Source organism: Rhodnius prolixus, unplaced genomic scaffold (assembly GCF_049639745.1).
Source record: "Rhodnius prolixus isolate KJV_2025 unplaced genomic scaffold, Rpr scaffold_3, whole genome shotgun sequence".
Taxonomy (NCBI): domain Eukaryota; kingdom Metazoa; phylum Arthropoda; class Insecta; order Hemiptera; family Reduviidae; genus Rhodnius; species Rhodnius prolixus.
Window position 1 is genome coordinate 42,287,886 of NW_027411603.1, and position 20,749 is coordinate 42,308,634.

Genomic DNA, 20,749 nt, shown 5'->3' on the forward strand with positions numbered 1-20,749 from the left:
TATACACTACTTCACCATAAATGCTATTTCATTAAATTGAACAAAGCCCGATAGCCGTAGTTTAAACCGCTAAATAATCATAATAGCGAAATAATAATTTTTTAGAGAGTAAATGAAACTGTAATAAGTATTATTTAAGCTGAAATATAAAAAACTTCATAGCAAAAGAATAAATAAATATAAAAACAAATAATAAAATAGATGTGATAGACAAAATAATAAAGGAAGGAAAATATACATGAACAAATATTTTCGCAGGTAAAAAGAGATGGAATTTTAAATTTAGTTAAAAGCAAAAAGCTGATTAAAACGAATTTTCTCTCTGTTGCGATTATTATTGCATGAATTACTATTGCTAATGAACTAGACAGGTTTCGGCAGGAAAATTTTTGTCTAAATGCTAACGTTTTCATTTATTTCAATCCATTTCCAAGGTTAATAAGGAAAATTAAAGTAATCCCATGTGTAACTAAACAACCAGCTCATTTCTATCATGCAAAGCGTTCCATTAAAGCTGAATTAGTGCCCGCAAGGGGGAGACCAACTTTCAATGTAGTTTTTGATGGAAGCGTGATAGATGCACGTTATTGTCTCAAATAGTAAATAGCGAGAAACTAGAAAAACTATTGCTCCTTGAAATATTGTGGCAAGTCATGTGGCACGCTCTAAATAAGTGTTATCGTCCAAAACTCCGTGAGAATCCGAATTATTTGCAAATAAATATCGACTATTTCAAATAAACATAGCCAAGCAATAGAATTTAATATGAGAAACAAAATGAAGAATATCCAAGTAAATTGCTACAATGTTACAATATTATATTAAATAATTAATACATCTAACAAAACTTGCAAGGTAACTTAAACTTTTAATTACTTTTTCAGAAACTCAATCCACATACCTGAAAAGTGAACAAAATATAAATATTTATTAATGTAAATTTAATAAATATAAATAAGTAAGTAATGTTTAAAACTCAAATGAGAATAAGTAATAAGTTTAGCTATTGTTATCATTGAATAATACAATAGTGAGAAGGAATTCTCTGTTAAAAGTCGTTTTTCTGCAAGGGTATAATAATGAGATTCCATCACAAGAATGTAGTAAAGTTAGACTTATTATCTTTCGATAGAAATTGAAGACAGCTGACCTTTATTTAACTGCGATAACAATTTTATTTCTTGATAACAATTTTTATTCTACTGGAAAATGGCGATAAAACGCTAAGTCAACATTTTATATTTTCTCATTAGTTGGTCTTTAAAGTCATACAACTGGCCCACTATGGTTTATTATTATTCAATAGTGAGGAAGTGAAATCCACATTATCCATAGCCCACGATGGGCCCATTTAGCTAGCCTCCCAAAAAAAAAACAATAGCCATCCAACATGCAAATCAAGTTATAGCCTAAGCTTCTCAACTTTCAATCTATTCAGATCAAAGATTCCGAACCTAACCTTCTCACACTTTTAACCAACTATTTAAGATTGATGGATATTTCTTCCTCCGTCTCACAAACTCTACGTGGGCCATGAGTCCTAATTTCTAGATTTTTCTTTTACCATTAATACTATAACCTGCAAAGGAATCTACTAGGTACCTGTAAGAGGTCCAAGAAAGACTCGCAAACATCACAATATCAACCCTAGACCCAAAATTAGCATTTTGATCTGTCGTCAGCTCATAACGCTTAGCCTATCTGTATAGATGAATGTTATGAGGCTGTCTATGGCTGTAAACGCGACACACATGTATCGAACAGCTAATAGCTGGTCCAAGACCGATGAGGTGAGAAATACTCCACTTTTTCTCCAACCTATCACCTCATATCACCCTGTATCCAGATAAGAATAACCTCTTTAATGTAAGCTAATCGTTTCATTCAAATAAGAATCTTTTGGCGAAAACACAAGAGATTAAGCACCTTCAACGCACCTAACTACAGATGCAAACCTACTTTACAAAAGCATTTGCAAGTCTGTGTGATACAAAACACCTCAAAGAATAACATGAGCCTGGAAAACAGTGGTCCTCTCCTCAAGCGGCGTACTTCAATTGATCCCAGAATCAAAGTAGCTAGGTCGCTTTTGACCTTTCATTCATTGTGGAACCAACCAGGTTACATCGTAAGTCAGTTTCAGATAGCACAGCAGACAGGCATATCACAACTTATCACAACACCTGTAAGAGTGTCATAAAATGTTTTTGTCACTCAATCAGAAGGAAGAGTGGGAGAAAGTGGCCCAATAATTCAATCAAAAAAAATCTTGAACGACAAATTTTTTACATTTCTGTAATGTTATTTTGATCGCCACATGTGCTATCGATAATTAAAATAATTGGTCACCTACGTAGGTTTTTTTTAGTTCACTTTGAATAAAAAACAACAGTAATTTAAAAAAAAAAAAAATCATTTCTGTGCTTTATTAATTTGTCAAATATTAATTAAACAGAACCTTTGATGTTAAAATAACATCGTAATTTAGTTCGTTCTATCATTACCCAATCTATACAGCTCCAGAGCGAACTTGGGCAATGATATTCCTAACAAGAAATTAATTGGGTGCTATAAAAAGGAACACTTAATTAAATAATTAGCATCGATTTCCAGAATTCGAGATTATCCTTTCAATTTATTTATTTATTAATTTTTAAATTTACGAAAACGAATAAATGTTGACTTATTAAACCATATTGCAGATAAATAAAACATTAACATTTTTGCTAACATAAAGATATAAATTAAAGGTTAACCCAACCTTTAACAGTATATCATTAACAGTTTTTTAGCAAATAATAGATTTACATATTGATTATGTGTCTTCTTAGACACTTCTGTTATCTTACAAGCCCGAAACTCTTGGCTAAGTAAAATAGGTTTTATATTCGATAAGAACAGACGTTCATTTTTCATTTAAGTCAGCATAAAAATATGTACAAAGAACATTAGAAATATTTGGTACTCTAGTGGTGCCACTTGCAACGCGCATTTCGGTACATTACGGAAAATTTAATAAGAAAATAATAAATGTAAAAAATTTATGTAAGACAATATATTTTATAAATATAGAAAAAGTACTTTTAGGCAGATTTAAAGTGAGTGAGGTAAGAAGTGACATCAAAAAGGGCATATTTTACAACCACAGCTGCTAGCAAACTTGCCTCTTGTCACACCGAAAAAAAAGGTACTCAAGAAGGGCGTGCCCTAGCTTCTGGGCCAGTCTTCCATCATTCGGTCCTCAGTCAAGTAAATTTGTAAGTAAACATTTCTATTAAAACACCTCTGAACTTTAAGTCTCTTTTAATATTTTCATACTTTGATATTTTGATGGTACTTAAATTTTACATATTTTATTATTCAATTCTTCAGAATTAATAATCAATCTGTGACATTTAATAAATGGATCTCATCTAGGATAAAAAGATATTCGTAACTGTTAGATGTTCCAATCTGAAAAAATGGTGAGTTAAGGGGAACGTAGAAGGTCTTTTAGGACTTTGATACTTCAATTCTATTACCGTTATTATGAAAGCAATGTTGAGGTCTTGACCTGGTATTAGTTTTGGTTCAATAACCAAACCAATTATCTTAGTATTCTTGATTTTGGGGGACCAGATTCGTTGAGAATTTGAATTTTTGAACCGTTTAACTGTAGGAATAATGAGGATCTACAAATCAAATCAGTCCTTTATATTTGGGATTCATTCGATAATCTTCCAAAGTAGAAGTAACTTAAATTAGTTGACAAGGACTTCTTTTTACTGGTATAAAGGTAGAGAACGGTTGAAGATGAATAAATAAAATGATATTAACGAAAATCTAAGGTAGCCGAGCGGTTAAGAGGCGAGACCAGTAAAGCTAATAATATGTATTGTGGTACTGCATTCGATTCCCGGCCTTAGGCCTTGGATGTTATTTAATGGTTAATAAAAAAGAAATTTACAGTAAAGTATGTTTGCTTAGTCGCCTCCGTCCACGACACCTAATTGGTAGTTGGACGTAAGGCACGCCTGAAAAAAATAGGCAATCACTACTTTTCTAACGAAAATCTATTTAGAAGGATATTAGGTTGTAATTGGCGAACATAATATCGTACCGCCTCTTTGTCAGAATTTTAGTAACAAGTAAGTTGTAACTTCCTGTATGGTAAAAAAATTTAAAGTAAAAAGAATGTTTAAATATTAAATACGATTCACTAGTACACTCAACTTTTTCCAGCATCAATGGTACAATTTTTACCAAAATAAAGATATGTCTAAATTAGTTTCTTTGTAACGAAGTATATGAAAGTTCTAGTTTTAATTCAGATTCATATTCTTTAGGAAACTTTATTTAAAAACAAGTGGAAAAAAAAATTAGAGATATCATTTTTACATAATCAAAGAAAAATTTGTGTTTAACTTTTTTAATCCCACGGCTTGAGTTATTTCTTTTTTAATCTGGTCGGATAAAGAAATGCTATTGAAATTACTGGGGTGCCATGATGGGGTTTTTTTAAATTAAACCCGCAGTAAGATGATTTTATATGTTCAGCAATTTTGCAGCAATTCTCTCTCTCACTCACTCTTCTGGTTCCCAGATACACGGCTCTCGGATATAAATAAATCATAATTCTACCTTCTTCAATTTTTATTATTAAAATAAATCTTAGGTGAATCATTCACTCGACTCCCGTTTACCGCAGCTGCTCACGTAATTAAATAATTTTGCAGCTTAGAGTTAGTACCTAGGAAGATAGTTTTCTTGTCCATCAAAAAAATATGGTTCCGGTAAAGGAAACTGCACACTTCACATTTCCCCGAATCTCACTCTAAAATAATTTCTCTCTAAAAAAAAAAGTTTCAAGCCCAAGTGATTCACTTTTCACTTAATAGGTTCAAGTTCAAATGAAACGCTTTGCTCATTATCTAGAACTATCACTCTAAAAAGTTATTTAATCATAATTCGGAAGTTTGGCAAAACTTTATCACTTACTCATCGAAATTATCGTAAAATAAGTGGAACTAAAGAAGAAAGTTTCTGTCCTTATTCCTCCCAAAGTACCTTTCTTGAAGGAACCTCTCTGCAATGGGTTTCAAATGAAAATAAAAGAACGTGGTGACAAAGAACGAGTAAGAGAAAATAATCGCCAAAAATCTTCACCGATTGGCCGATTTTATCCAAAAACTTTTGTCATTCAAAATGTATTGGTACCTGGAAAAAAAAAAAAAAAAAATCAATTTGAAGTGCCTAAGTTTTTCAATTTCAATGATCTGGCGTTCATAAACACAAGCAACAGATGTACACCACCGATTTGTATTTGTAAAAACACTTTTTCGCATTCAGGGGGCCCCAAATACTTGGAATTTCTGTGGAAATCCAAAATCGAAAATCTGCCAGACTGCATTACGTTCTCTGTTCTTACAAGTCCTCTGAGAAATAAAAGTTTACTAAGTCAATTGACTAAAATAAGTCTTAAGTCTAAAATTGAATTAAATTAAGTTTACCTTGTACCGTACCATAAAAATGGTTCTTTTAAGTTAATACATTTGCTTCAGTCGCAGGATCTTATCGTTGCAGCTTCTAACACTGAATATCTTCCGAAAATCTACTATATTTGGAACATATTTCAAATAAAAGTGATAAGTCTTTCATATGTGAAGTTAGTTAGTTAGAAAACATGGGAACTGTCTTGTAAAAGGAGCAACAAACTTTTTAGCGAACTTCCGCATCTCGTAGACGAATTTTGAGTGTTGACTTACTGAGTTTTTTGGGATACTAGTATATGTACTAGAAACATTAGTTACATTTTATTTAAACTTGAAATGTTAACTGAACTTGATTATATAAACTAGTTATTCTATATTTATCCGGAAAACAATTGCTTAGAGAGATACAGGAAATCGGCAAATTAAAACTGCTAAAATGTTACGCATACAGTATTGCCATTTCAACTGAGGAAATCCAAGCAAGGTTTCCCTTTATTTTCTTTACTGATTTCTATGCTTTGTTTTCTAACTAAACAAGGAAGAATCAAATCTCTTCAGTTTGTTTACAAACTCTTGCGAATGAATGATCTGCAGCCCTAGAGAACAAGCTTTTGCTGTCTTTAAGCTCATTTTCGTCCACCATTTATCAGCTTTGAATTCCATTAACTCCCCAGCTTGGTTCTTTGAAATATTATTACCACAAAGTTGTTATTAATATGGAAATATTATTTAGTAATGTCTACAGATTTTTTTTTTTTTGGAATTCGTTTTCGGTAGATATTGTACAAAGTAAGACCTTAAATAATATATTCGATTTTGTCTCAAGTTGTTCCAGTTATACCATCTCCTTATTAAATGGTGTTTTCTCTTGTCCTACATTGGGTTAGTGGGCGTTAAACGGGCCTTTATCTTTACTAGACCTACGCCTCACCCTCGCTTTCTGCTTCACTTAACTCATTCATTGTTCAACTGCCAATTTAAGCCATTAATTTTTCATTCTCATTACTGTACTTGCTACTTTCACTTCCGTTCATTAATCAAATTGAATGGGACTCCAGCAGAGTGGATGGTGCTACCAAACAAAATCTAACTTCCTCTACAGAAATATAAATGTTTAGTACCAGCTTATTTTTCCCCTACATTTCCTATTTCGGTTCTAATCCCTCCCAAAAAAGTTATAAATGAGAATGAATTAGCTAAAAATCAAACGCTTTATATGTATGTTCATTAATTATATGTTCACTGGCATGACTTACGTCTTTCATTATGAAGGCTCGATGACTATATTTTATTTTGAAATAGTTATTTATTGTTTAAGTGTGGAAAGATGAGTTTTTACTCACCGAGTGTGTATAAAATTTCATAAAATATTTAAAAGATATCGCTATTTTGAAATTTTAAATAAAAAATCGTATTTATTAGCATTGAATAGAATAATTTAAGTTTATACTACCATACTGTTATTTTTTTTATGATTAATGTAAAAATAAAACTTAAGCCAACAATAATAATTAATCAAATACAGCGGTAGTGCACAAAACAGTTAATGAAAACGTTTGCGGTCAATATTTTCCTTCACAAGTGATTAAAATTGATCTTTCTTGATTAAACGATTGCAAAAAAATATTATTTACCCAGATAAATAATAAAATCTAAAGTAACGGTTGGATGGGGTAGTATTATTTTAAAAATAAAATAACCCAAATAAAGGCAAAAATAATCATTTTCTTGAAACCAAAAAAAAAGGCACTAAAATTTGGACGAAACTAGTTGGTATTATTTATTGTTATCGCTAGCTCTTCATTTAACTAGAATACATTTCAATTAAAGTTTTAATGAAGCTCACAAGTTATTAACAGTTTCCAAGATTTTATTTCGCCTGAGAAGCCTAACTACCATCATCCCTAAGACATTAGATAAGTAAGTAATATTGCCTTTTGTTCCGTTATCTTGTCCCTAGTAGACGTTGTTTTCTACTCCTCTTAGTTACTCGTTCGCTTTCCTTGACAGATACTGTCCCGTTTCCTTCCGTTTTCTCATTGCTCATCTTTCACTTACACACTTTCTTATTATCTTTGACATTATGGTGTGTTATCTTCCAGTCATCATTTTTCTCTCTACTAAAAAAAAAATAGAAGAAAGATCTCTTAAGAATTTCATTGAAGAAGAAGCCTTTGCTGTTTTTATCAGGATTAGTTTCTCCAACTACTTGAGGCACTGTTTGAGATACATTATTGTGGATCAGCTCTAAACAAGGGTCAGAAAATTTTTACTGATCATTTTAGGACGAAAATAAGTCAACATATGTTTCTGCCGTTTGTCCGAATGATCCTCAGGAGCTAGACGAAAAACGTTTTTGCCCAAAAAATTACAAACGGAAAATGGTTTTCCATCTTAATGAAATTTTTATTAGTGTTTCTACATGAAAAAATATAATACACATTTATAGTGGTTTATAGTGAAATTAGCCTATAGAAATCCAGAATAATTTATAGAACATTACGCTAACATCCTGTTGGTTTTTCCACGTTTTTAGAAGTTAGGACCATACCAGCTTCTTTCTTGAAAGTGTTGGTTTGATCGCATAAAAAATACATTAAACTTTTTAATTATTCGGACTGTTAACAACCTTACTCTATACCTAAATATTTACAGTATATTTTGTTTAAAAATCAATCGCAATTGGGTGGCACAACAATACAGTTACAAATTCAACAGAGCGTTTGCAATGTTCCATACCTGTTTTGATTGGTTAGCGATAGTGTAGGCTTGGAGAGTGGACTGCAATATATTGGTAGCGTGTCAATCAGTCCAGTAAAAGTATCGTTTTAGTTTCTGAACTCTAGGTGGATTTATAGTGGATCAGCTTGTAATCAGTTTTCCAGTGAGCGGTAACCAGTGTTATCTCTGATGATGTTGATGATGGTGCATTGACATTTTGCTTAAAATTCCAACCTTGAACATGCATATTAAGAAAGTAGCCTCCCTAATTTGGAATAAATAAATTGATTATGGAATGGTTTTGGCTAGCCTAATGAAACTGAGAACATATAAGACTAATTGAAGAACTATAGGAAATGAAAATAACTAAATTTTTAAGCAAAACCTTTACTAAAAATGCCCAAAGAACATTCAAAAGAATGCTGTTGAAATTAACAATTCGTCTAAAAACACATTGACATCAGCCTAATGTTCAACATTTTATTTTGGCCTTCCAAATCTAGTTTTGAAAAACCCTTCATATCTGTTTAGATCGGCCCGAACAGAAATGATAGTTAAAGCTTAGGATTTACCTGAGGTTACTAGAGAATCGTTTAGATGCATTTACTATGTACTTTTAAATATGTATCTCTACATAATGAAACTTTTTTACCAAATTTTTGTAGAGCTTCTTTAACATCTTCCAAACCCAGAAGACAAATCGCTTAATTTTTTACTTGGTGATTTAGATTACAAGATGATATTTGCAAATTTTGTGCATAGATAGAAACTCCAATAAACCTCATAACTAACTGCGACAACATTATCCAAATAAGATATGTAGCTGGGCAATTACCAAGAGCTGGTGGAAGGTAATATACCTTCCCTGGAACTCTCTCATAACCTAGGATTCCTTCAACATATGAGGCTGAAGGGGATGCTGTAGGGTATTGCCTGGCAACAATAAGAAGAGCACAATACATCTTGTAGGTTGCAGTGCACTGACCTATCACACATTCCCCTTCCAAGAAAAAAAAGATTAGGTTCAGAACCAATCTGGGAGAAATACGACTTTTGTAAGACAAGTTTAGGTCTTACCCCTCGTTTACGATTTGTTCGAACAACTCTGACCCTTAGGGAGTAAGATCTTAGAAAGAGGATTGTTATATCTCTTCAGGAAAACAATTTCTATCTTTAGTTCTGAACTGTACGCTGTTAGGAGCCCACTATAATTTATTTATTTAAAAAAAAAAACTCGGGTTTGGTATCAATTGAAATATGTATTTACAAAATTTAAAAATAATTTACAAAAATTGTTAAATAAAAAAAATTACGGCTTTTAAAGAAAGGTAATCGTTCTGGATCCAAACGACTTTGCCCAACTTGTGCTTTTTTACAAGGAATTAGCTCAGCTTAAATTTTCGGTTAAAATGATTTTAATTATTTACTTAAACACTTAATATTTTGAACTTAACGATGAGTATACCTGCACAATCCCTAAATCTAAGCACCAAATTCTTTGAAATTATTTTAAGTGCTAGTTTGCCCTGTGATTACAGTCCTAACTCAATTATGTAGTAATTAGTAAACGTTAGGAGAATTAATTATTTAATTGTTAGTAGAACTCAAAACATTTAATTTATTAGATTAGGTTCAGTTTAATAAAACTTAAATTTATTAACTTTTAAGTTTTGTCACTAAGTTCTCAAGTCGCAATGAAGCTATGAATATTCTTGTTGATGGTGTTTGAAATAACATTTTCATGATGAATATAATACCAGAAATGTTATTTAAGTTTTGTTGTAGAAATACAATTTGAACTTTGGAAGGAAGTTGATAAAATAACGTCATTCAGAAGAGTGAAATCTCTGTATACACTCTAAAACAGAAGGAATCTGCCTTTTTCTTATTACATCATCGAGTTTATGATGTTCTATAACTATAAATTCTTTGGTCTGTTTTTCATGTAAATTAGTTCAAAACTATTTCGTATTAAAAGTTTAAGTGTTTGCCATATTTCTGTTACAATGCTCTCTCTGTATAGTGTTACATTGTCCATCTCTTAAGAGGATTGTTCGCTCAGAGATCATTAAAATAACTTGAAGGTTTTTTTATTAATTTTATTTCTGTAAGAATATAAATCTAATATAATAAAATTATCATTTTTTTTTTTTTCTCTGTCGTTTATTGCTCTTCTCATAATAATATCTTAAAATTTGAACATTTTTGGTTGATCGATTAGAATTATAAAAGTTTAATCTCTCCAAATTCAAGTCGCCAATTTAAACTGCCATAAAAATACTGGGCAACATGAGATTCAGATAGTAATACTCTCAAAATAAATATCTCTCTGTTGGCGATAGTAATTATGAAATTCATACTTTTAGGATTTATTTCTTTAAAGCATTAAACAGTATTTTCGTTCTACAGTAACTAAGTTGCAACTAAGTTTAGAAGAAAAGTTGTTAAGTACAACGTTCTCTCATTATGAGGAATTTATTATCCTTGTATAAAATAAATTTTAATTAAATGGGAACACTATTCCTCACTTTGAAAGGGCATGTTTCCCTTTATTCTGCGTTTAGAAACTCAGTGTACTCCCAGTCAGTATCATAAATTGAATTTAATGAACCTAGTTCTAATCCAGTTTAGCAATGATTTCTGCAAAGAGTCAATTACTACATAATCCAAGTTATTAAAAATTTTCTTTAAGCTGGTCGTACGTTGACCGAAGCCACTGCCTGTGAGCCACTGTCAGTTATTGTGTGTTAATGAGGTAAAAATTGTCTACAAATAAGCTAAACTCCCATAGTTTAGCTAGTTTTTTTAAACGACTCCATAAATAAGAAGTAAACTATGTTTCAGTAGAGAGATGTAGAAACGTTTGAGTACAAATTTTATTCATTTCCAACCTGCTTTAGGCATTCATTAACAATCCAACTTCTGTCATTATCAGAGAGTTTTTGTGGTTAAGTAAGTTTATTTCCTTTTTGAGAATTGATTTTTTGACCAAGAAATCTTTTTTTCTCTTTCTCTGAAACTCTTTAGCATTAAGCTAAACCTCAATTTAAAAGGGTTCTAAGCTTCAGAGAGTTAGCTATCATGAAAGCTATAACCACTTAATAAACTATTTTTAAACGTGATGTAAATAAAAACCAGCTTTAAAAAAGAAAGGAAACTCCTTCTCAAATCGTGGGGAAAAAATATTTGAGAACTTTTGGTCCTGGTGACAAAAAAACCATCAGCATGGAGAGGTTTTGATACTTAGATCAACCAACAACTACTATTTCTGCCTTCAGTTCAACACCTTGTAGGATTCATAAAATAAGTATAATGTTTGATGGATGTAGGACACAAAAACTTTAAATACGAAGTAAAATAGAGAGGAAGCTGGAGGTTTCAGTGTAATCTATACATTTAGCGTTTGGCAATGCTAGCCGTCGAGTTCAATAGTATTAGCAGTAGTCAGTCTTACTACATTACGGAATCACTTCTTTAAATATGCTTGCCTTTTGAAAGTGGACTTATGGCTTTGATTTGTTTACAAAAGACCTTTGAACAGTCTCTTTACAATATAAAGATGTCCCACATTTTCTCTCATTTTTCAATCTCAATCCAATGCCAATTAAGTCTTTTGCTAAGTTGAGAGAGAGAGAGAGAGATTAGCATTCAGTTGGTGAGAGGATACAGCTTGGCCAGTCTCGTTAGCAAGATGTCTAGGGAGGTTTTTAAGCCACTCTGTTTGAACCATTTAGAACCCTTCAAACCGCCTTAAGAGAAAGGGTAAAAGTGGCCAAGACCTTTGGAGAGTAAAGAGCACAAAAGCATCTCCAAATAATTGTCTGTCAGGCATCCTGAAGAAATTAAACCCCAAGAATATGGTTATTTGGATGGTCTGGAGAAGCAAATAACTTATTTTTTGCCAATTAGAAAATAATCTTAAAACTATTTTATTCATTAAGGTGATCTTAATTTTAAAAAATCAATAGTCACTTATATAAAATGAATTGGCTAAGTACAGATCATTGAAAATTATCATTCTTTCATAAATTTTAATTAGATGATCTTTAAAAGGCTACTTTGTGGTTTAAATTCCCAGAAAGACAAGATATTAGGTTTAATTAATTTATATTTTTCTATTTATTTTGTTACATTGTTCCCAAATATCACTATTTTGTTCAAAGTTATTGTGTACAAATGAAAGCTGCGAACGATGAACATTGATGGGCAAGAACTGTAACCAGTTTTTGTGTGATATTAAACTTTAAGGTAATGGTTTGGTAAAACTAGAACAATGTGGAGGGGGGTCACTCTTTCTATACTTCTCCAGCAGAGCGAACTAGTCAGCCACTCAAACCAAACCTATTTAGGTTATTTACAGTCTACTGGTTCTGGACAATATCAGCTTATTGGTGAAATATTTCTGGTGACGATACGAGAAAATAGATTTTTACCGTCGATAAATAGAATATTAACATAACGAATTTAAAATATTAACCGGAGCTCTATATAGAAATTTGAAGATTCTAACATTTTGATATTAATGTTAAAAGTTTAGATTCATTCTTAAGTCAATTTTAAGTGTGATCCAATGTTTGATAGTTGTTCGAGGCAGAACCACGTGAGATTAACGGGTTGGATGTCAAGATTTAGAGGTTTCGAGCACAACTGTGACTTGGAGTTATATGAAACGATAGAATGCTTTGAGATGCTGGAGTGGATCCAAGAAATGGAGATAAGGATCTTCACTGATTGTCAGGTAATTCTAAAAGCACTAGCTAAACCCAGCTGAGATTCTAAGGTAAGAGGAGAGTGCAAGAAAAAGTACTTATACTTATCTTGATCTCTGGACATTAGGAGTGATGTGTATCATATTATTTTATGGATCCAATCCTGCCCTATCAATCTGGAATCGATATAGCGATAGGATTATGAAGAAGTGGAGGTTAAGTGAATTAGGGACGCTTTAGACTGAGATAAGAGGCTATCGACATTAAGAAATTTATAGAGGTAATTAATCTGGTCACTAAAGGGCAATATTTGTGGGAACTAGAAAAATCATTCAAGAGTACTGGGGCTGTAATGACAGCTTGCTACTGTGGCAGAGCACCTACGTGCTGTTGGATGGGAGATCAACGCCAAAGTATGAGCATGGTGTGCGAGAGACCATTTAGGCACGGTGTCTTTGACTCCTGAAGGCCAAGTATAGGATATTAAGCCCTGTCCAGATTTTAAGGGTGGATATAGGTAATGTAAAAATCTTCTTAAATATTGCATTGAGACCGACAAACAGATCTTTCGAGACGATTTTCCCCTCTAATAGAGGGAGGTTGGTGGTTCAGGGCCCTCGCGTTTAGAGGGACTTTAATTATTAATAAGGAAAAAAGTGGCGGGAATAGATTGTAGTAATAAGTCTATTATAATCACAAATGAAAAAAGAGAGATTATTTTTTCATAGACGATGACCTACTCTGAATTCTAAATGTAAGCGCACAAAATGTGGAATTTTATTTATCTTATGACGAAGGAATTTTTTTACGGCCGCAGCTCATACATTGCCCACAGTATGCTGCCTCTAGAATACAAGGCTCCTCCCTAAAAAGGGAGGATTGTTTACCTTACCCTATTGTAGGAAGTTTGTTTCATCCCTTCAATATTAAGTTTCTAACTTCTTAATCAAAACTTACTAATTAACTGAACAACAAACAGTCATATGTTTCTCTATAAGATATTTCTAATTTGCAGCAAGAAGGATATTTTGGGGAGAATATTCTCCGATTATTAATTCATTCTAATTTTAAAGTTATTTATTAGAACGGTTGATTTACTTAATTAATTTTTTCTAAATTATTCTCGGTTAATAGTTGAAACACAAAGCACCATTTCTATTCGACTGCAACTTAAAATTGTCGATTTGAAATAATGAAGAACAAGAAAAAAGTCATTTCTGATCGTTAGGACAACTGTGGTCCAGCGAATATTGAATAAAGCTCGCTCAGCTCAGGAATAAGCCCAACTGAAGTATAAAAAATGTCTATTTAATTTTTTTATTTGGTTTATGAAAACATATAGGTACATACTTATATTCTTTTACAGCTGCGATTCTATAAAAAGAAATTATTTATGCATAACGCATTCATTAACTTTTAATCCTAACAACACGTTTTACTTTACAACTTCAATTCCATTCAGTAATTGAATTCTGGAGATGTTCTTTCGGGATCGTCCTCAGATTCATATCATTTGCATAGAGAAGTGAACAATTGGCCACACTTTCCATTTACTTAAGTATTCTTTGGCACAATCTCTCTTATAAAAGGAAGCTGAGCAGATTGTAACCTCGCTATACTTTCCGATCTGGTTAAAATGAATATGATTCAATTAAGCAACTCTTTCCAGACCTAAAACTTGGAAATTTAATATCAAATTTGTGGAGTGTTTATATAAGTTACATTAGTAGTTTCTTAGTATCTATTTTCACATTTATCTTCATATGCGAATGTAGGCATGTTTAATTAAAGGTTATTTCGGGCATTTTTCACAATGCACATTTAGGAAAAGAGGTTGTTAGTACCCAAATGAACTTGTATATGAATATTTTAGTTGGAAAAAGCTGGCGTGATGACAGAGTACAATTTTTGGTCACTTTGGTACAATTTTGGTTTTTAATGTTACATGTTTTAGCTGTTCATTTATTTGTTTTGTTAATGATATCAAAACTTAAAGCTCGATCAAAAATCTCTTGAGATTTCTATTTTGAGTTATGATAGATTCAAAAAGCACCCTAATATGTAGGGGGAAAAAATACTTGTTCGTATTTAAGAGATTAACAAAAAGGTATTTTCAGTAAAAACTGAAAGTTTAAAATATTTGAAATAATTCCTCGTACGAGAATAATACTAAAATACCTTTTGTGAAACATTCTTAATACATTTTACGCCGCATTTTTGTAATTCTACTTGATAAATTTTAATGAAGCTAGAAATTATTAAAGCGAACTCATAAAGTTCCTTATAAAATATTAAAATACAGCTGGGAGTATGGGAACAACGCACTACCATGGTAGTGAGAGAGAATTTGAGCCAATGATGTGGACAAACATATGCCTGGACTTACTTATTTAACTCAACTATAATATTTAATAATGAAGCCCTAATATAGGAGGTGGAGTGAAGGTAAATATTTTTGGCTGCTAAAGTAAAATTATGGCCAGTTTTTCACAATTTAACTTATCTGAAAAACAAATTTGGAAGCATTTTTTATTTATTTATTAATTTTTTGTGGAAATTGTTCCTGGTTGGGAAAACCTTGATTGAAAGTAACATGGACCTCCCATCATAGCCTTAACATGCAGCATATTCAGTCGACTCTCGATAAATCGAAATCCAAGGGATACAAAAAAAATTCGAATTATCGAGATTTCGAATTATCAAGAAGTTTGAATTATCAAGAAGGGGAAAAATAATTCGAATTATTAAGAGTTTTTATTATGTATACATATGTATAAAAAAAAACAAAAAAATTACATATGTATTAACATTTCAATAAATAATAACATACATATGTACCTAATTAAAAAAATGAACAGTTTTTTGTTTCAATGTGGCTTGACTTACTCAAGTGACTTAGAATTGTAGAAAGCGTTGATGGTGGAATATTGAAAGTTTTGGCGATATCTTTTTTTTTCGAACCACTTTTCACGGCCGCAAATTTTTTTTTTGTCGGACACAGTAAGGGAGACGAACTTCCCCATCGTGACAGACTAAGAAAGAGAATTGGAAAGTTAAACTGGGCTGAAAGGAGGGAAACATTACGCAGGAAATGGACAATAAGCGGAAAATGAGAAGTAAACATTACTAGGGAAAATTCGAATTATAAAGAGGGGAAGCGGCCTCGTTCGAATTATAGAGCCTTCTCTCCCCCTGTTGTTAAGAAAAGGATTTCGAGTTATCGAGCGTATCTAAATACACTACATTTTTTCGATTTGCTGAAGTTAGCAGCTGTAGAGTTTCAATTATCGAAAAATTCGAATTATCGAGAGTCGACTGTATATTCATTTTCAATTAAATCACTTGATTTAAATCAATTAATTATCTTTAAAGCCACCATGTCTACAACAGCTCTATGTTACTGTTATGACTTAAGTTCAGTTTGTGTCGCCAATTTAATGTAATTATAATTTATAACATGAAGTCAACAAATTGTTGATTATTGGGAGAACTTAATTAATGTTTGATTAGTTAACGATCCAATTTGATTCTAAGCGGTGCCATACACAGAAATTATACTTTTATTTTAAAGTCTAACTATGAAATCAATATTTGATTTTGGGATGTTTCCCAAATTCAGCTAGCCAAGAAAGCTCAACTACATTATGCGCTCTAGAAGTTCTGCAGTACAGATGTTTGTTTAACTGTATGTTCAGATCTTTTAAATACTGTACAAATTGATATTTTATGTGCTAAAACATGTGCAGTTCCTTTGATATTGTACAAGTGCATCTTGTAGATTTTGGTTAAAGATTATGAGCAATATTAAATATTTAAATAGGAAAATAGCTTATTTAAATGAAGAATATCCACCTAGCACATTTTTTGGGAGAAAAAGAGCACCCCGTGTGATCAATGACAGCTGTAACCATGACTCCGAAATTACAAATATAGAAACTACCGACCAATAACCCAATGTATGGTGTAAAACATTAAAATTACATTAAACGAAATTAATTTATCTTCTGGCATGAGTACAGTTTCTACCGCTGAAAGAAACTTGAAGATACCAGAAGTACTTGGAAGAAGACAGGCCAAAGGCTAAAGTAAGAATAAAGTCGGACCTGTGGGCTACCCATAAAAAGAAAAATGTTTAAGCAAATATGCTTCAGTACACACTACAGAATTAGTTGCAAAAATTATGGCTTTGAAATATATAAACACTTTAGTCTTACAATAAATACACTTTGTTAAGTGATTAGTACGAATGTGTGGGCTAGCTAACAATGAAAAGGGCTCGAAACTGAATCATCTATTGAAAGAGATAATTATCCTATACAATATCGTGTGAATAAGTTGTGATATTAAAACTAACAAAACAGTCGATATAATTGCAAAAATGGCCGCCAACTCAGGAGAACTAATGCATATAAAATTATCTGTTTCTGATTTAATAAATATTATAACGCATAATGTCATTAAAAGATGGTTAAGACGTACACACTTCCCAGAAAGCAATGGTTTTAAAGGGTACTGGTTAAGTAATAAAAAGCAAGGGACTGTTAGCTAAGATTGAACCATATAGGGTATGCTTGCACAAACTAGACTTTAAGCATCACCAAAGTATTTGCAACGTAGAAGAAAATTTCGAACCCAAAGTCAAGTCATGCCTCACCGAATTAAAGTAAATTATTCTATAAAATTGGAATTTCAAGCCCCTAGTGCATATGTTTAAATTAAATTAACGGGAGTGCCTTTAATTACCATTTACTTGAATCAAATGGTAATTTTTTGATTGCTTGTTTCAATACAGTTCAACGCATTAACAGTGATTTATCTAAAGAATACTGAGGGGGGAAAAATCTATAAATTGTAAAATATATTGAGTTCGCCTGGTTGAGGCTTATATCTAAATTCCATTAAAATTATATTAGGGCGCTAATCCTAAGATCAAATAGTTAAGCTTGTAATATTACTAGAGAGATATGAACTCTCTCGGCCCGAGATTTAAGTGCAGATTTATTAACTACATCCGAAACAACATCATACGGTTATTGAATGGCAGTTGAGGATCAAAAATTGTATTTTTTTTTTAAGTACTTGTTCTTATTTTGTACTTGTATAATTGTACTTATTTTTTAAGGAAGTTTTTTTATGAATACTTGTCAAGAAGAACTAATTCTGTATTTTCATTAACTTTCTTTTTTTTCCTCCATAATCTAAAGATGCAGCAGCAAAAATATTTCTACGGATAAATCAATAATTAAATAGATTCCCACTCAAAAGCAATTCACAATGATGGTAGTGTGAGACAGTAGGTAAATAAGAAGTATGATTAAGGCAGGGGTATGAGTATACGGATGTTTTGAAGACCTTAATAAAACTGTCCACGCAATAAATTGTAGCGATCTGTACAATAGAAACCGCAATGGAGAGTCTATTCTTTACTTTAGATTTTTCCTTTAACTAAATGTACATACTAACTCTTTTCTTGTACAAATATTTTCTTTTTGGAATATTATTTTCCTTTTCTGCTTTTTGTTTCATTTATTTTTATTATTATTTCTTTTCTCTGTTCTATTCCTTCATCTTTTATTTTTAATTGTTTGTATATGTATTTTGTTTTAATACGTAGATTCGTTTTGTTATTTTAGTATTTGTTTGGTTAGAGGACCCTAGAGCAGTAAGTAACTAATAAAACGACTCAGTTGTCGCTGCGTTATTTGAGTCTTCTTTTGCGCCTGGTTAGAGGGTTGCAGACAATACAGCAATCTAAGAATAGCAATCGCGAGGCAATTTCTTTTTTACAGTGTAAATTTTAAAAGATTTTTAGTTGTCAATTTTGGTTCTCCATTTTCTGAAGTAGCATTTCCTAAAAGTTGTAATTTATTAGTTTTTTAATAGTTGAATTCAAGAAGAAAAACTAGCCTTGCTATGAACGGAAGAAGAAACTAGAATCAATTTGTGTATTGAGCGGTAATAACTAGAAATTTTTTTAAGAAGAGCAACGATTTAAAATAAAATATAAACACACCTTGACAGTGTTCAGGGAGACTTGCAAGGGGATTATTAATTATTGAGAGCACTGTCTTAATTATAACATCAAATATCTTAAGACACTGATGACAGTATTAAACAGACTTTGAAAACAACTAATCTTTTTCTTCCCATTTTCCACCCATCTTAAAGTTTGATAGATAGTTTTGTTTAGATTTTATGTTTCATAATGATTAACAGTAAATATTAACTTCTTTAACGCACCGAGACGATGCTGGCTGTATGGCGGAAGCCAATGCCAAAAAAAACAAAAAAAAAAAAAACTTTAAACAATATTTTTAAAGAAAGTATAACGGATGTAGGGACGAGAGTTCAAGTCAGCGCCGATTGAACCTTCCGCTCTTTTATTTTTGAATTTGTTCTGCCCTGAAACTAAGGCGATTTATGGCTGCGATACCATAACGCTGGCTGCTTTTAATCGATAAAAAAAAAGTCTTGCAAAATTCATTCTTGAAGATGATTACGTTTTTAGAATTTTGTCTGTTAGTTGTTTTCTTACAATTTCATGAAATTGTGAAACGTGGAATTAGTAATCTCAGACAAAATGACTTCTAGTTCGGAGTTTTATAGCATTCCTATGGTCAGCTCGGTCTGTTACCACAAGCATGACACAACTCCTCAAACAATTCACACTGGACTTTCAAAAGTAGTTGAACTATGCAACTACTTGTGTTCTGGCGAACATCATAGTTCAGCAGTTTCCACCCGTTTTTTTGAGGCCATCTCTAAAATCCGAACAACTATCTTGTGGCTTTTGGTTTTTAGTGTCCATAAAGTGAATTCCTACTCACTTGTGGTGAGCCTCAAAGGTGCTGGTAAAGAAGCCCCCATGAAAGAGTGAAATGAAAGAAGAAAGGACGGTTGAAGAATTGAGGAAGCATTGATATGAATATCTTTTCGAGGCCCCTACCCCCGAATTTCTTTTACTGATACATTTTCCACTCTTCGAAGTTTAAAACAAATTTAATTCTCACTAATATCTTGTCTAGCTTGGTCCTTTTAATCTACTTCAAAATGCCCCAAAACTATTAGTCGCAGTAAAATTATCCAAATGAATTAATAACTAATATTCATCGAATTGAAGTTGTCTTCCTTCCACGGATGGTATTCTCAATATTGAAGTTTTGAAAACAAAGATTTATTCAGTTTCTCTTTCCCTTCAAACATTTTGATGGTTTCTTCTGAAATAGAACATTTAATTTTCTAATAAAAGAATTACTAATAAGACAAAACAATTATAACGTGAATTATGTTTAAAAGAACACTTCATCAAAGTTACAAGTAGTAAGATAATATCAGCTAAGATGTAGCTAATAATAAACATGAATTCCAGAGGTCAATAAAAACAATCTAACTTAAAAAATGATTTTTTTTTCTTTACCCAGCCCAATAATATTGCCATAGAAACGCTGAGATAGTCATTTAATCGGTGTTCTTGACTTTTACTTCACAATCATCATCCCTTTATTATCAATGGAATTAAAAATGTCCTTAAAACTAAAGAAAATAGCACTTTAAAAAAATATACATATATATTTATTTCACGATATTATTAACGCAAAAACTAATAATAGTTAGGTTTATGACGTAAGACTGGTTTATGTGGGGCATTAACTGAACTATAGTAACATCTAACTTTAGCAGAGTCAGTAATTTTCTTCAGTATACACTTGGGTAGTTTAAAATAGAGAAGTAAGAGTGTAATAAAATATTTTATACCGTTTAAACGTTGTAAACATTTCTAAACCTTTGTTTAATAATTGCAATTTTTTATTTAACAAATAAGTGTTTTTAATTCAGGCATTATCTTCT

The 20,749-nt window shown here is 31.8% G+C and overlaps 1 protein-coding gene and 1 long non-coding RNA gene across 6 annotated transcripts in view; one reads left to right on the forward strand and one right to left on the reverse strand.

The window, feature by feature from the left end:
• The window catches only part of LOC141452857 (FMRFamide receptor-like), a 220,171-nt gene that overhangs the window by 144,740 nt on the left and 54,682 nt on the right, over positions 1-20,749 (reverse strand). The window lies entirely within an intron of this gene.
• The window catches only part of LOC141452850 (uncharacterized), a 39,193-nt gene continuing 30,822 nt past the window's right edge, over positions 12,379-20,749 (forward strand). Inside the window, exon 1 of the long non-coding RNA XR_012457657.1 lies at positions 12,379-12,930. This is a non-coding gene — a long non-coding RNA (uncharacterized lncRNA). The remainder of the gene's footprint in view (positions 12,931-20,749) is intronic.